The sequence below is a fragment of the Anas acuta genome, chromosome 5, assembly GCF_963932015.1.
Source record: "Anas acuta chromosome 5, bAnaAcu1.1, whole genome shotgun sequence".
Taxonomy (NCBI): Eukaryota; Metazoa; Chordata; class Aves; order Anseriformes; family Anatidae; genus Anas; species Anas acuta.
The window spans coordinates 2,417,581-2,433,079 of NC_088983.1; the positions used below are offsets into that span (position 1 = coordinate 2,417,581).

A 15,499-nucleotide genomic window follows, 5' to 3' on the forward strand; every position below is an offset into this window, starting at 1 on the left:
TTCCCTGCATAGATGCAAATAAAGATAACAGTCACCTATATTAAGTCAATACACTGCCTGGAGAAGCCTTCACCTTCCTTCTAGGCTTCTACATGAAGGGAGGTTATTTTTTCCTTACTAATCACTCAAAAATGGCAATAGGGCATTCTATTAATAATTGATTAGTACTTGTGTGGTTTTAGATTGTGTAGAAATCCCTGCCTGAAATCATACATTGACTTTGCTGGCTAGCTCAGTAAGGGCTCTGACCATGTTTGGGTTCAGTTTCTCAAGCTCGAGGCTCCCAGCAGTACCCTTGGTTATGTGAACACCTCTCAAAGCCAACATATCTAACGGTTGTGATGCTGACATTACACCAGAAACAAGAGGATACGATGATTGACAATCTACTCCAAGGCTGCTAATATCGTGCAAGCCTTTAAACATCGTGTTCCTGGGCTGTCAGGGGAGAGCTGTCTGCTTTGGAGGGCTCTGCTTTCAGAAGTTTTAGAATCCCTGAGGAAGTAACCAACCATATAATGATAATACAATTCTCCAGCTGTTAGACATGAGCAATAATACTTTTTCCCAATATTCATCGGACTTGTCTACCATATGTTACATTTCAGTACAAACAACCTCATGCTATTTGCACCACACTTTAAACACTCTTAAGTGATTTTGGTTGGAGAGCAAAGCATGTTGCGCCCAGTGCTGTGAGAATAATTGATTTCTTTGGTTTGTTAGTCAAACCAATGACACTCGCTGAGGGCCAGAGAGAAACTTACTCCAGGTTAAATAAAACATTGTTTTGATAGTCGATAAAAGCAGAGGAAATCCAGCGAGAGTTGCTTGAGCTAATAGTGTCACTTCGGTTCAAATCCATTTTCTACTTGATCAGTTCAGGAGACATTTTACCCAAACTCTTCACACTTTCCTCAAAAGACAACCCTAAAAAACATTCTGAAATATTTCTACATCACCTCTCCCAATGGCTTTTGTTTTACACTGTTTGGAGTCGTGACCTGCATTGCCTTATGCCTGCTGATTGCCTTTGCCCAGTCTAGGAATTACTCATCCTCTGTCAGTCTCAGTGAACAATTGCTGTGCTTCACAAATAAGCAAAAGAGACAGTGTTTTAATGGCTAAAATTTACTCCTACAGAAAGGAAAGGTTGCCGTTCAAAACCTGCCTCTGAAGTGTGGATCTGAAACAGGACCAGTACAACCTGGATGAATACCCAAGCCACAGGAGATAGGAAGAAAAGAAAAAAGAAAAAAAAACATCCTCACCCAGGTTTTTAGAGTCAGAGAGCCTGTATTTTGTGCAGGTCTCCATCTGTATAGCTCTACACACTGGCTCTAGCTCACTTTGTGAAAACCCTAACCAAAAGGCTTAGTTAGAAGGAGTTAGAAGTTGGTTAGATTTTATGAATGAAATCTACCCATGAATCTCACCTGACAGTTGTTGGAGGAATTTTCAGATGAAGCTTCAAGGTAGGTCTGCACTAGTATATAGAGTGGCCAGACTCAAACCGAGTGCCAGCCTTTGGAACCAGCCTTTTGCACATGCCGCTGAGACATCCAGCTCTGCCTACCACCAGGCTGCACAAGGGCACAAGAGTCGTATCGGCATCTACACAACATAAATGACTGCAGAGAAGGGGCCAAAGCAGTCCTCAACCTCTTTTGGTTATTCATTCATGCAGACTTGGTGACTAAACCTAGAATCTAGATGAGAACCAGAAGCTTCTTCCAGATTCTTGGCCCCACTTACCCAAGGAGCCTTACTTAGTCTTTAGGGTCCAGAATGAGCCACTCTCCTCCAACACCAGTGGGACAGCAGACATGCCTGTGCTTCACACATGCCCATTTTATAACTTCTGTTCAGAGTTATTAACATAAATATTGAAGACTTTCTAAGCCACCACCCATACGTGGCACTCCCTCCTCCTCTTCCCTCTCACCTGAATCTAACAGCAAGGGATGCCCAACCAGCATGATCAGATTAATGTCATGTTCAGCTATGGTAGAGACCCTTGACATTTCCAGCTCCCATGCAAACGAGCAGGCTTGAGCACCATTTAGTAACTCTGAGGATGTCCAGAAAAATCCAGGTGTGGAAGGCCCTGGAGGTGCACCTCAAGTGCTGTGTTTAATTCTGTAGCATAAACAGGTACCCTGGCACAAATGGAGGAACAAAAAACAGCTGGGCATAACAAAACCTGCTCAGCACAAAAGAAACACAACAGGACTCCATTAACTTAAAGAAAAAGTAGGAGGAAGTATAAAAAGCAACACCACATATCAGAGCATCATTGCTCCTGAGTGTCTTAAATATAGATTTCTGAGCATCCTAGGGCAAGGAAGAAGTATAACAGATTTAAAAACAAGATTGGAAGTGCTTTAGACTTAAATACTCAACTTCGAGCAAGGATTTCAACCATAGCAGAACCACATTTAGAAATAACAGAAAATAACTCACGATGAAAGGTAAAAAAAAAAATAAAATACATGCCTTAATTCTTCAGACTTGCATGGATTAAGGTGTGGGTCTGAATAGTCACACTGAGACTGAACAAAAGCAACTCTTCACACTTTTCCAGTTACTAGCATCAAAGTCCTCCACATGGTAACATTACAAATCCTGTGTTTAAGAATATGCTGGCATCAATTTCTCTCCCATTTCGACCAGATAGAGATATTGAAAATAGGCAGCTTTGTGAGCAGTGGAATTTACCATGTCCTACAGCTGAAGGGAAATTGACCCATATATTCCATAATGTTTTGGACATAGGGGAGAGGGAATAAATGTACCAAAATTCCTGAGCATTTCTTTTTTCCTGAGGAAAAGAGGAAAAACTGTATGCAAAATTCATGTGCAAAATGTCATATGGCTACCTGAATACATCACCTGCTATATATTCGCATGAGGGAACCTCAGACGGGTACATGAATTAAGATAACTCTTAAACCTGAATAAAGAAGTCAGATTGGCTTAAAACATTGGTAATTGCTACTTAGATTTGGGAAATTACTCGTTCCACAAAGAATTTCAAATCTCTTTGCAAATATTCAAATAATTAAGAGGGTCAGGCTGGATTTATTTATTGCAGAAGATCCAGAAGCTGTTTAATACCTTGCCAAAAAACTAAGCACCAAAAATAAAAACAAAAAGAGGCAAATGAAATATGCTAGTAGGATTGTTCTGTACCCTCAGACAAGCAAAGCATGAATATTTACGCAGTGTATGTTGTTTATACACAGTTTAAATGTAAATATTAGAACTTCAAAATGAAACTGAAGACGCTCAAGAGCTCACATGTTCAGCATATAAGACCAGGCACTAGTTCTTCAGACACCAAGGCAGACTCACGTTTGGGGGAAGAAGAGACATTTGTCCAGCAGGAAGGAGGACAGAGGTCTTTCCATCACTGGAAAGCATAAAAATAAATCATTTTCTCTCCCTCCCACCACCTCTGCAGCAGCACACAAAGGTGACACAAGCATGGCAGCAACACGTTTTAAGCCCTCAAGAACTAAAGGTGTTTTATTTGTTATTTAATTCGGAAAAGCAGCCTCCAGGGCTGTTGAGCACATGCACTTTGCACTCCGACACAAACACAGCTTTACCCAGCCAAGAGCTCCCTGAGGTTCGAGCAGGTGAGTCAAGGTACAGGCTATTTTGGGATACTGGAAGATTATCATCCTTTTATAAATTTTATTTTTTTTATAAATAGGATCGAGAATACAGGATTTAGGAGTACCCAGATGGATGTCTTTCATATCGTCTCTTCTTTTTTCACAGGCACAGCAGTCATTAGAAATAAGTAGCCCGTCAGGATTTAGACTATCGGTTGCCACTATATGCCTTAAATTAAGGCAGCACAGGTTTTCTTAATCTTCATCGCGTACTCCACAGCTAACATAAAGCCAGTCAGAACTGGGCCATGTAAATTTCTAGAGACAGGAAAACCTCCTGGAGTCCAAAGGACAACTTCAAGTGCTGTAAAGGAAGCTAACCACCAGAACCTCAGAGGAACAGGCTGCCTTTGTAAGGTTGTTGCCGATGCTTTTAGGTAAGAAATAAGAAAATAGAAATAAGAGCTAAAGAAAGAAAAGAAGAAGAAATAAGAGCTAAAACTTTTCACTTTTTCTGTCAGTTTGCAATTCTGGTCTCTGGAAAGCACCAGGAAAAGTGAGTAACACAAGTGTGGCTAGAACACAAGACCCTGTCATCGAGTCATTTATTGGTATGAAAACAAATGCAATTATTAAGAACGATCCTGGATGGGTTTCTATCACTCTAATGGGCGGAGGTTAGAAATTAGTTTTATCTAGGTTACCCTTGCCAAAGAGATGAACACATAGGTCCAGATTTGACAGAAAAACATGCCCCCAAAATGTGCCACTATTTCACATGGGAAGTAGCTAAGTGACCCATAAAGAGCCAGGTCCTGTCACACAGTTGTCAAAGGGAAGCAAGAGTGTTTAAAGAGCATACAGGAGAACTAAGAGATATGATGGTATTTAGTTTACTAGCTGTACTTACAAAACAAGAAGTCGTTTCCTCATTGCAACACCCAGGATCCAGGGAGATTTGCATCGCGATCGCAGCACCAATGACCAGCACAGAAGCAGCTACTCAGCATACAAGACTCATTGCTTTCCAAGTAGAAACAGGAATTATATTTAACTCCAACTGCAAAAATCCCAGGTTCCTAAAACCAGCCACCCTGCCCTGTGCTGGGGGATGACGGACTCGTACCCCATCTGCCTGCACTGTGAGCTGCAGTCCCTCCCCACCCTGTAGCAGGGGGCAGCCCCCTCCAGGTGGACTAATTACTCAATCCAGCCTCTGTATTAAGGGCAGCTGGCAAGTCTGACCAATTGTAGCCCAATCTCTGGCTGCTGGACAGTGGCCCAGCAGCCCCTGACACCCCTCCGTGAGGCAGCACCCTGAGGTGCCCCCATCTCTGAACACCAGCTGGACTGCTTGCACTCGGGGGCTTTGTGTAAGGCAATTATTCCATATTCTTTGCTTTAGAAAAAGCTCCCAGAATCATTACCTCCTCCAAAACCACATCTCCCATAAGACCAGCCAATTAACAACCTTTGTACCTGGCAGTGCACATCTTCTCTCTGCTGCTAACATTTGGTTTCTTTGGGCAAGGCCGTCAGCAAAATTACAGAAGAGGCTCTCAACAGAGGCCCTGACACCTGCATGCATGCAAGTTCTTAGAACATTCTGCAATCAATCACCCAGAGATATTTGAACACCTGGACTCAGGCAGTTGTTGCGAGAGGTGCTGAGATGCAGCAACATCCATGCAACCAGGTGTTTGTGCTACCTAGCACGCCCCAAATGTTTGCTCCTGTCCCCACGCCAAATCCTGCAGGAACAGCTAACGAGCTCCTGTCACACCTATCAAGGAGCCAAGCAATGCTACTAAACACGAGAACCGGGGCTGCATCTGAATTGGTCTTTGCTCATGTTAACTAGGCGCGTCAGCCTGTAATAACTTGTTTCTCTATTAGCAATTACACTCAGTTACATAATAAACAAACTAAATTAGAAATCTACTGCTTTGTCTAAACCAGCTCATTGCTTCAGAACTTCAGGATCATGCCAGAGGAGAAGAAAAAATAAATAAAGACAATGTTCATTCACTCCGCTAACACCAAGCGGGATTGGATTAATGTTTAAAAATCTTACAGAGAATAAAAAAAAGAAGCTATCAATCAGGTTTATCTAAATTTGTGCTGAGATTTTATCACTGCCATCAGCTGGCTTTCTCACTTGCTTTCTCTTCTGTATATATTTTTAGGCTTTTATTGTTAGGTGATTTCCTGATTGAATTCAAAGATCTCATGGAACAGCATATTAGCATATTTTGAATATAAATGCAGGCTCTGTTATGGGATTCAATTTCTCTCTGAATTTTAATTCCAAAGCTGTTCTTTTCTACATAGTTCATATGAGTAATCAGAATTTTAAACATATTCATGTACTTTTGGGTGTAGTGTGAGATGGGACAGCAGAAAATACAGGGCAGGGGGGAAAAAGAAGTTTGATAAGTTCCAACTTTCTCCCTAAGACCACATTAGCATCATAGGCAGCACGTTCCACAGGGCGTCCTAATGCAAAGAAGGATACAATGGCCATGAGATACTACTAGAGATTTATGAGATACTACACATCAATACCCATAAGCATGTGCCAACAACTCATCCTGAGTATACATTCAGCATACAGGACAAGTAAGGACACCCCAAAGTCACTTGTGTGGGTGCTCTGCCTCTTGGCCTGAATCAGGACCAACAGGTCACAGCACTGACAGCCTTGGCCATATACAAGCAACACAGTAATGAGACCTACACTGTTGCTGCCTCCCTCATCTACAGAAAATATCTGAATAAAAAAATGGTGATGGTTAGTACTGGGAAATGATGGTTCCTACAAGGTGTGTTGAATGGTGAGGAGCCAAGGGAAGAGCCAGTGCAATCTCTTTCCACTGCCCCAGACCCATATACTCAAGCAAGGGCTTTTCAGGGGAATTGGACATTCAAGTCCTGTCACATCTCCAGTTGAAATTATCTCCCTTGAACACTGCTGTGTCCATCCCTCAGAAGAAGAAAAAAGACAGTCACTAGTTAAGAATTTGCCATTTCTGATCATCCATACAGGATGATTAACCCAGAACCGAGGAAGAGGAGAGAGAGACTTGACTGCTATCTGGTGCAAGGTTTCTCACTTCATCTGATGATGCTGATCAATGGCTAGTTAGCAAAATCATTTAAACCAAAAGTGGCTCTTTTCATCTGATAAATCCAAGCTGAATAAAAATACAAATCAGTTTTCTTAGCGAGATTCCAGTCTTTGAGCACTTTCAACAAAAATATTTTGAAGAAATAAGAGGCAGAAATTCTAATTGTGTTTTCTTTTTGCTTTCCTTCAGGGTAAGAAAGTACAGTGGTAAATACATTCATTACTTTTTCATCAAACCTGTATCTAAGGGGTATAGATTTCACTGGGAAAGCATTTTTGGAAAAGAAGACTAGGAAACATGAGAGGAGCTCTTGTTTCCAGAGCCAGCTGAAATTTGGGGGAGAAGCTCTCTCTAATACTAAGAAAAAAAATTGCCTCTTGAGCATTACCTAGCACACCAAGTTCGCCGTTAGTAAGAAAATATTTCCCACCAGCTCAAAGATCCCCATCCGACCCAAAATTTTAACACATTCCATGCCATCCCAGGTTTATTAGGACTCCAGTTTCCTGCACTTAAAGCCCAGGTTTCTGAGATTAGTCACAGCCTCAGCCCGAGGTGGGGGGGGAATAAAATAAATTAATAATAATGGAAAAAATATTTATTGATTTTGAACTTGTTACCAGGTAATTATGCTCTGATCCTGTTGGATCTTGCATCCAGCCAGGCAATGCTAAATTTCTCTCTGCTGCCGACATCTCTAAGCCACTTACTTGCCAGAGGATTTCCTGGGTAAAAGAGTAATCAGGTGGCCAGGCTATTTCAGAAAGGCACAGCACAGCAGGCCTGAAAGGAAAAGGTAGTTTGGCAAACCACTATCACCAGTTTTTATTGAAATTATATCCGAGTACTCTAACAAGGGACCAGAGCACCATTAAAGGAAGTGCTGAGCAAATGAGATGCACCAAGATAATATCTGCTCTGAAAATAATCTTCACGATTTGGAATTTACCTAAGTGGACAAGTGGTCTATAAAAACCAGAGCTCACAGTGCCATAGGAGGTACATTTATACCCACACCAGCCAGCAACTCCTGAAATGGAGAGCATCTGAGACAGGACCACAGTGGTGTAGGAGGTAGGTTTGTTGGTGTTTTGAGGATTCAGCACTTAAACTGTCTCAGTAAGATGCAAACTGGCTCTTTGAGGATCCATCCCCGGGTCTAGGCTTCAACCTCAAAACATGTTTATTGAGGTCACCCATGGAAAAGTAATCAAGCACTTCCCCGCTGGATTCCTCAATGCTGCAGAAAATACCAAGCAAGAAAGAAACAGCAGAGCCCAGGATGTCAAAAGCAAGCAAGGCAGAAGTCTGACCCACAACAAGGGGCACATACCCCCCACCAGACCCTTACCTTCCTCTGCTCCATACCCAAAACACCTCCTGGTCCCCCAAGAGCTGCGTACTGACCCTTCCCAGCCAGCTTCAGCCTAGGTGAGCTGGCTGGGCACCCAGTCTTTAAACAGCAGGTCCTCATTAACCTGATTCAATCTGTCTGAACCAATTAAGGAGGGCTCACAGAAATCATTTCTGTGGGAAAAGCAGCAAAGGCAGAGGGTTGGGAATGATGCAGGGGATGGCTCAGATCTCTGCGGCTGCAGCTGTTTTTCGAGGCACGAGGCTCTGCGTGTGGCACCCCTGCAAACAGAATCCCACACACACAAAAAAAAAAAAAAAAAAAAAAAAAAAAAACATTTCTAGGATATCACCGAGAAATCAAGGGACAAAGGACGGGGTAGTCAAAGGAGGTGAAATTATTTTCTAGAGGTAGATAGGTGGCTTTAGCCTCATAACCAAAATCCAGCACAAATGCTAGAAAAACTGCAATTCCAGAAAAGGCTTCAGGACAATTTTCACCATAACTTTCATCATTCTTGCCGACAATCAGGTGTGCAGCTGCCCTGTCTGTCGAGTTAAAAGCTGCCTCCTGATTTTACATGATGCTGTCTAGAAGATGTTATTGCATCTAAGTGCATTCTCTTTCATCCATGCGCATTTTCTCTGCAGCCATTATTTTTTCCTAACTCATCTTCTGCATTAACATCATCTCTGCCAGGTGCAATTGAAGTAATAATTCAATCTGCATTAGGTTCCAGGAAGGACTCACGGACTGGGTCTCTGCCGGGGCTTGGGAAATTGATTTATTGGCTTGCAACAGGCACTAAATTTTCCTTATAAACCACTGAGCATCTTCTTATGGGATGTGAATGGCTGGTGTCACAGCAGGCGCCGTTCATCTGATAAACATGATCACTCTCAGCGTTGGACAGCAGAGGCATTTGGACAGGAATCAACAAGTCCAGTTATTTGTTGATTTCCTGAGCTCGGGCTGTGTGCTTTGGAGACAAAGTGTGAACAGGCAGAACCAGAACAGTCTTTTCTTATGGCCGAGGGATGGAAGAAGGATGAGGGGGGAAGGAAAGAAAAAAAATATATATATAACTATCACCTCCTTTCACAAAATATTTATGAAGAATCCAGCTTAGGAGATGAGGCTTTGATATGTAGGGTGAAAAGTGCCTGCTCTACCTGGAGACTTGCAGATCCCCAATGTTTTCCAGGTTCTGCTCAAAACTCAGCCGAAGTTATCTTTATTCATGATGAAGCTCATCAAAGAGAAGCGTGGGCGACCCGTCAGATAAACTGGAGTTTCCCTTTGAATATTTTGAATGTAAATACATAAAGCCAATTAAGTTTCATGGATCCATATCCCAAACTGCCAGATAAACTGGCAGATATTGTTAGCCAGCTAAGCTTGAATGATGTGGCTTCCAATAACCAGGCCTTCAGAAAAAAGCTTTTATTGTAGGTAAGACAGCTTTTGCCACTTGAGGTGAAGTTGTTTTAATATGCAGAGTGGAAGCTTGTTTCTAATAGCTTATAATGCTGCTGAAAAATATGTTTTGGACAACTACAGACCGAAGGTCTTATCTTCAGAGAGATGGCTGGGGTTTAGTTGCTTAAAACTGGAAAAGATGAGCTTACACCATTCTACGGAATTTGAGCAACAACAAAGCAAATCAAGACAATAAATTTCCCTAATAAACAGCTCAAAAACGCTTTCTGGTTTCCCCAAAAAAAAAAAAAAAATTATGAATGTTCATCTTTTAGTGAGAAATAACTATTTTGAGGGTAGTACTTCCATAATGAGATAGAAAACAAAAAGGATTTGAGAATACATCTGTACTTGGTAGCTTCTTGAGTAACTTGTTCATCTCCCTTGGTTTCACCATTTACCAGACACATACATTTATAGAACTGATTGGTGTTCTACAACATCACTCTATATTTTCATTTCATCTGAAATCAAAATTAACTTTCCCATTTTGCAGTCAGGCTTTATTTTTATTTATCTGCTTAGAACTAAGGACATCGAGTTCCGAGGTCCTGCAGAGGTACGGAGCTCTTCTACCCACGTTACCAGTGCTGGTTTAGCGAGAAATCCAGTATCACGAGGACACTCTTATCCTACTGGGTTCAGCTCAGGAGCAACAAGAGAACATTTATCTCTGAGCTGGAGAGAAGTAGAAACAGAGGGAAGGAGGGTGCTCAGAGGGGAATGCTACAGGACACCTGCTCAGGAGGAGAGGGGCTGAGTTTTGTGATGCAGTGGAAAAACTAAAGCAGCTCTCTGGCTTTTAGCTCTGCTTTACCACACTTTGTCCACAGAGAAGACAAAGCCCACATCTCTTATTTCACACATATCTTAAAATTAGTCGCAGCAGTTTTTCAGTGGGGAATGGATTCTGCTGGGCTGGAAGGACATGGGCTTGCTTCAGCCAGGGAAAAGCCAGGCTGGTGGTGGGGCAGCTTCCAGCTCCCTCCTGTAGCCCTGGGAGATGTTCCCCTCCCGGACAGACAGCAGTGCACGAACAGACAGACAGACAGCTGATGGCCCAAGTGAGAAGAGACCTCTCCAAGCTCTAGACACGATTCATGGTGCCCCCATGAGGCAGAAAAGAAAGGCTTCTGGGGGCGGCTTCACTGCTGGTTTCCTCTAGCTCGTTAAATTAGCTTTTGTTTTAATGTGCTTCCAAACTGTAAATACTAATGCCGTGGATAGCTCACACTGTGCATTGCTTGCTTTGAAAGATAGTGCAGTGTTTTTATAGGAAAAAAGTATGTATATACTTGATATGACGAATATGTCTGGAAATTTTGAAATAACAGGGAGAAAAGAAGGAAAAGAGAGAGGGAGAGAGAGGGAGAGAGAGGGAGAGAGAGGGAGAGAGAGGGAGAGAGAGGGAGAGGGAGAGGGAGAGGGAGAGGAGAGAGAGAGAGAGAGAGAGAGAGAGAGAGAGAGAGAGAGAGAGAGAGAGAGAGAAAGAAAGAAAGAAAGAAAGAAAGAAAGAAAGAAAGAAAGAAAGAAAGAAAGAAAGAAAGAAAGAAAGAAAGAAAAAGAAAGAAAGAAAGAAAGAAAAAGAAAGAAAAAGGTGATAGAGATGAAAATTGTCATTCACTAATAAGAAATCCTGAAAAAAAGTCCTTTTATATGCTATTGCACATAAAGATGGAAAACATGCACTGCAAACTTTTCAAATACCTGTCTATAGCTATTTACCTCTCTCTATACACACATATGTACACGTTGCTGTTAATGTTTAGGGAATGATTCCCCGTTATCTCCTGGCTGCAATGGCACTTTCCCATCGCTTTCAGCTGCTGCAGGAATTAAAACCAATTGAAAGCCTTAGCATCAATTAGAGTTATCTCGAGCACTAACACAGTGCTTGCTCCTGCCAGTTTTTAAGTGATGCAGTGATAACATGCAACAGCCTCACAGTTAAAGCATTTCAGTGTCTGTATCTCTAAATGTTAATGATTTGAAGGGCACTTCAGATTCCTGAGCTATGTATTTCTTAGTGTTTCATAGATTTCTCTTAAATATAAATGCCAGCTTAAACTTTCCTGGGTTTATAATTCTTGATTACGAAGTGCCTACTGAACTCCGTAATTTAATCTGCTTTTCCTGGTTTCTTTTCTGGATTTTCTTATAAACACAATCCAAGAAAGGACACCCAGGAAACTTCAGAGTTCACCTAGGAAAACCTGGCGACAGATCATCACCAGAAGAAAGTCACCAGAGAGAACACCCTCAGGGAAATAGACCCAAAAAAAAATATGAATATTAAGATGAACTATTTCTGAGAGTAAAAATTTCCAGACCCCTCTTGTTTACTGTTAATGACTTGCAAGTCATTAAAAACCAACAATGGTGAGTTCCCCATGGAGGAGGGGATGGGAGGAAATTCAGGACAACACACCCAACAGAAGGGGGGGTCTCAGGCATCCCATCAAAGCAGATTTAGCTGATGAAACAGCATGCAACATGTAGAGGGGAGGAGCACTGTGCTTCATGTTCTGCCCTCTCCAGCATTTTTGGGATAGTTCATACCGGGCTGATGGAGGGATCGTGACTGAGGGATAGTGACTGATGCTGTCTGCATGCAGGCAGGACTAAGGATGCCCACTGTTAGACGAAAGGACTGTGAACAACCAGACAGCAACCCAAAAACCTCCCGACCTTCCCATGCAGGCACTCACCCTTCTGCTGATGGGGCAGCTCTGCACAATGAAGGATTTCTCAGCACCGCGTGCACTTCGACTCAAACACCGGCTTCGGGAAGCAAGAAGAATGGCTAATTCTTCTTTTGGAAGGCCCTGAGGATAAAATAGGGTGAGCAGCCAAGGGCCACCCCAAAATCAGGCATTGCCCATAAATTGTCACCGCTGAGGAGCAGTGGCTGCCTGCTGTCCTAAAGCGGTTTGGTGGGGAGCTCTGGAAATGTATGGAGGTGACTATGGGCACGTGGCACATCCCCACCCAGCACTGCACACCACGACCCCACAGCACGGAGCAGCACCCGGGGTGTTGATCTCGGTGTCCCCAACAGCATGTGAGGATTTATACCTGGGGTAATGGGCCAAGCTAACAAAACACCCGGTCTCCGATTCCCTACTGCAGAACAAACGCAATGCGGGGGCTGTTGTAGGAGAATACATATATATTTAAAAATAAAAAGGCAATTTTCAAAGTCCCCCAGTAAGAACAAGAGCTTTTTCAAGAGAGGATTTCTGCCTCGGCTGCCTGGTGCACAGGGAGCACATCTGCAATCCTCAAGCCACAGCATTTAATATTAAAATGTCATTTTATTTATTCTTCCTCTGCGATATCAAAAATGGTAACTAGGCAACACCTCAACTACGGAGTGGACTCTAAATCTCAAAACACTTAAATATGAGATCAAAGAGAAAAATGGCAAACTAATTTAAAACCCATTCCTTCTGTTTAGACCCAGCATAGGCAGTGTGCTGCCCTCACAGTCCCTGCACCATAATCTTCGTGTGCACCGGGGCTCTCAAACACACAAAAAGTGCAGAAAAGTGAGGCAAAAGGAACTCACGGGGCGGTTCAGAGACATGGATAAACACCTGGACACGGACACAACCCAGTGATATTGGCCCCAAAATAGCTGCCTGCTGCTGTTGGGAATCTCGGCAGCCCAACTGCGAGTTTCTACATGAAACAACACAGAAGCAGCTGTAAGATATTGAGCTAAAATGCTACTGCCACAGCGTATGGACACTTCTGCCACCCAAGCATACAGCACAGTGCCTTGGTCACTGCCCCTCTGCAGAGATGGGGCTGGGGCACGGGGACACCGACGCATCCAGGGGACACTGGGGTCCGGCACGTGCCCCCACCAGGTCTGCACCCCTGGTAGAAGACCCACTTCCAATTCTTCCTTCAGGAATTCACGTGGGCATCACACATGGGAGCATTCAAACCCCCCCACTTGTTGGTTATTTTAAGAAAGGCAACCTCAAGGTCCATCTGGCCAGAGGAACAGGGAGAAGGAGCAAGAGCTGCATGCCCCAACTCCTCCTGAAGCCTCCCCTACAGGTTTTCCTGTGCTTATTCTGCTCTGAAACACCTCTGCGTCATTTGGCTCTAAGCAACTCTGCTTTGATTTCTCTTTACCTGTTTCATAACGGCTTGAATAATTACTACAAAAATGAGGAGATGTGGAAAAATTTGGAGATTTCAAACATGCATACCTGTTTTCTCTACAGCGATACCATTTAGCACACGGAAATGCGACCTGTAGTATTTTGAACGTAGCTCCTAACATTTTCATTTCAGAATTGAGTTCCTTCCCACAAGTGGGCAAGGTGGCTGAAACATTGGGGACAACTGCCGTTAATATATTTTATTAAAAAATAAAAGGAAAATCAGCTAGCTGTATTTTCTGACGGCCCCAGAGACGTCCATGCTAGCTTACAAATCAGCTACTGTAAAAGCTATGTGGATGGATGGATCAAAAACAGTGTGAATCTGAGAGTCCCCCGTGGGAGCCAGGACAGAAAAGGCAGCTGTGTGGAAGAGCCAAATGGCCCCCTTTGCTTTCAGCAGCCTTTACGAGTGACACAAAAAGCCACCAAAAATGGTTTAGGGGAAGTTTTTGTCTTGCTAAAGCACTGCTGACATGTGGGAATGATTTAACCTGCTAATGACATTACTCCTGTGAGTTGTTATTTTCCCTCTGACACGTAGTATCCTAGGTGCATAGTGAGTAACTCTCATGGAGAGGTTAAGACCTGGCTGGGCTGCTCCCAGCACAACCCAGTCAAGGGGCAAACACTGCCCCACAGCCAGGAGAGGCACCTGAAGGATCAGGGCTGGGCCTGGGTGCGGGCAGAGCTCACAGCCTAAGCCACTAAGCCTCTTAACCGTAACCAGGTCAGCTGAGACATTTAACGGTCCCAAAAAGGACTGATGAGTTTTTGACAAATTAAGCCTCTTTCTTCATTTGGTCATCTCCTAACAGAGCAATGTGCACATTAAAGCCCTTAACGTTCATGCAACATTATGAATAAACAGTGGGGTGGCAGTATAGAAGCCACAAGCACAAGAGGACACTGATGCTTTACTAAGCAATAAATAGTAAACAGGTGCTTAGAAATTATTGCCACCCTTTGCTTATCAAAAAGCATTTAAGAGACGGATTTTCCTGCTAATATTCTTGCAACGAAAACTGCATTGCCTATGTGTTCTGTACAGTGTGCTTGTTTGTATTGGATTTAAAACACAGTGTTGATAAACACCAAAGTGCAGTGAGAAATGCAGAGGAGCTAGCGAGCATCTGAACAAGAAGTCTTCCCCAGGCATTTTTAAAAGCTGAGCTCACCCTTTGCGCAATGACCGCACCCAGCACTTCAAATGTCCGCTGATAATTCGCAAGTGAAAGGTTTTCTTTTCCCACTTATAGAGCTCAAGTTATCTGATAAACCTTTAAAATACATCTTTGTCAATTAAGACAGTTCTCACCCATCTTAACAGTGTGGATATATAAACTATATACTATATACATAAATATATAGTATATAGTATATAGACGTATATATAGTATATACACATATATATAGTATATATAGTATATATAATATATAGTTTATATACCATATACTGTATATATAGTATATAGTATATAAATACTATATAAATATAGTATAGTATATATATACTATATAAATATAGTATATATATAGTAAATATACTATATAAATATAAATATAAATATAAATATTTAATTTAAATATAAATAAGTATATTTACTATATAATATATATAGTAAATACACTATATTCATATAGTATATTTACTATATTTATATTATATATATTTATATATTTACATTATATATATTTATATAGTATATTTATATAGTATATTTATATAGTAAATATACTATA

At 42.2% G+C, this 15,499-nt stretch overlaps 1 long non-coding RNA gene across 1 annotated transcript; it reads right to left on the bottom strand.

The window, feature by feature from the left end:
* Positions 1-5,362: 5,362 nt before the first annotated feature.
* On the bottom strand, positions 5,363-8,202 carry LOC137856647 (uncharacterized). The gene is made up of 3 exons (XR_011096681.1): positions 8,100-8,202; positions 7,459-7,531; positions 5,363-6,116 (listed from the first exon to the last, which is right to left on the bottom strand). It is a non-coding gene; the product is annotated as an uncharacterized lncRNA (long non-coding RNA).
* Between the last annotated feature and the right edge of the window lie 7,297 nt (positions 8,203-15,499).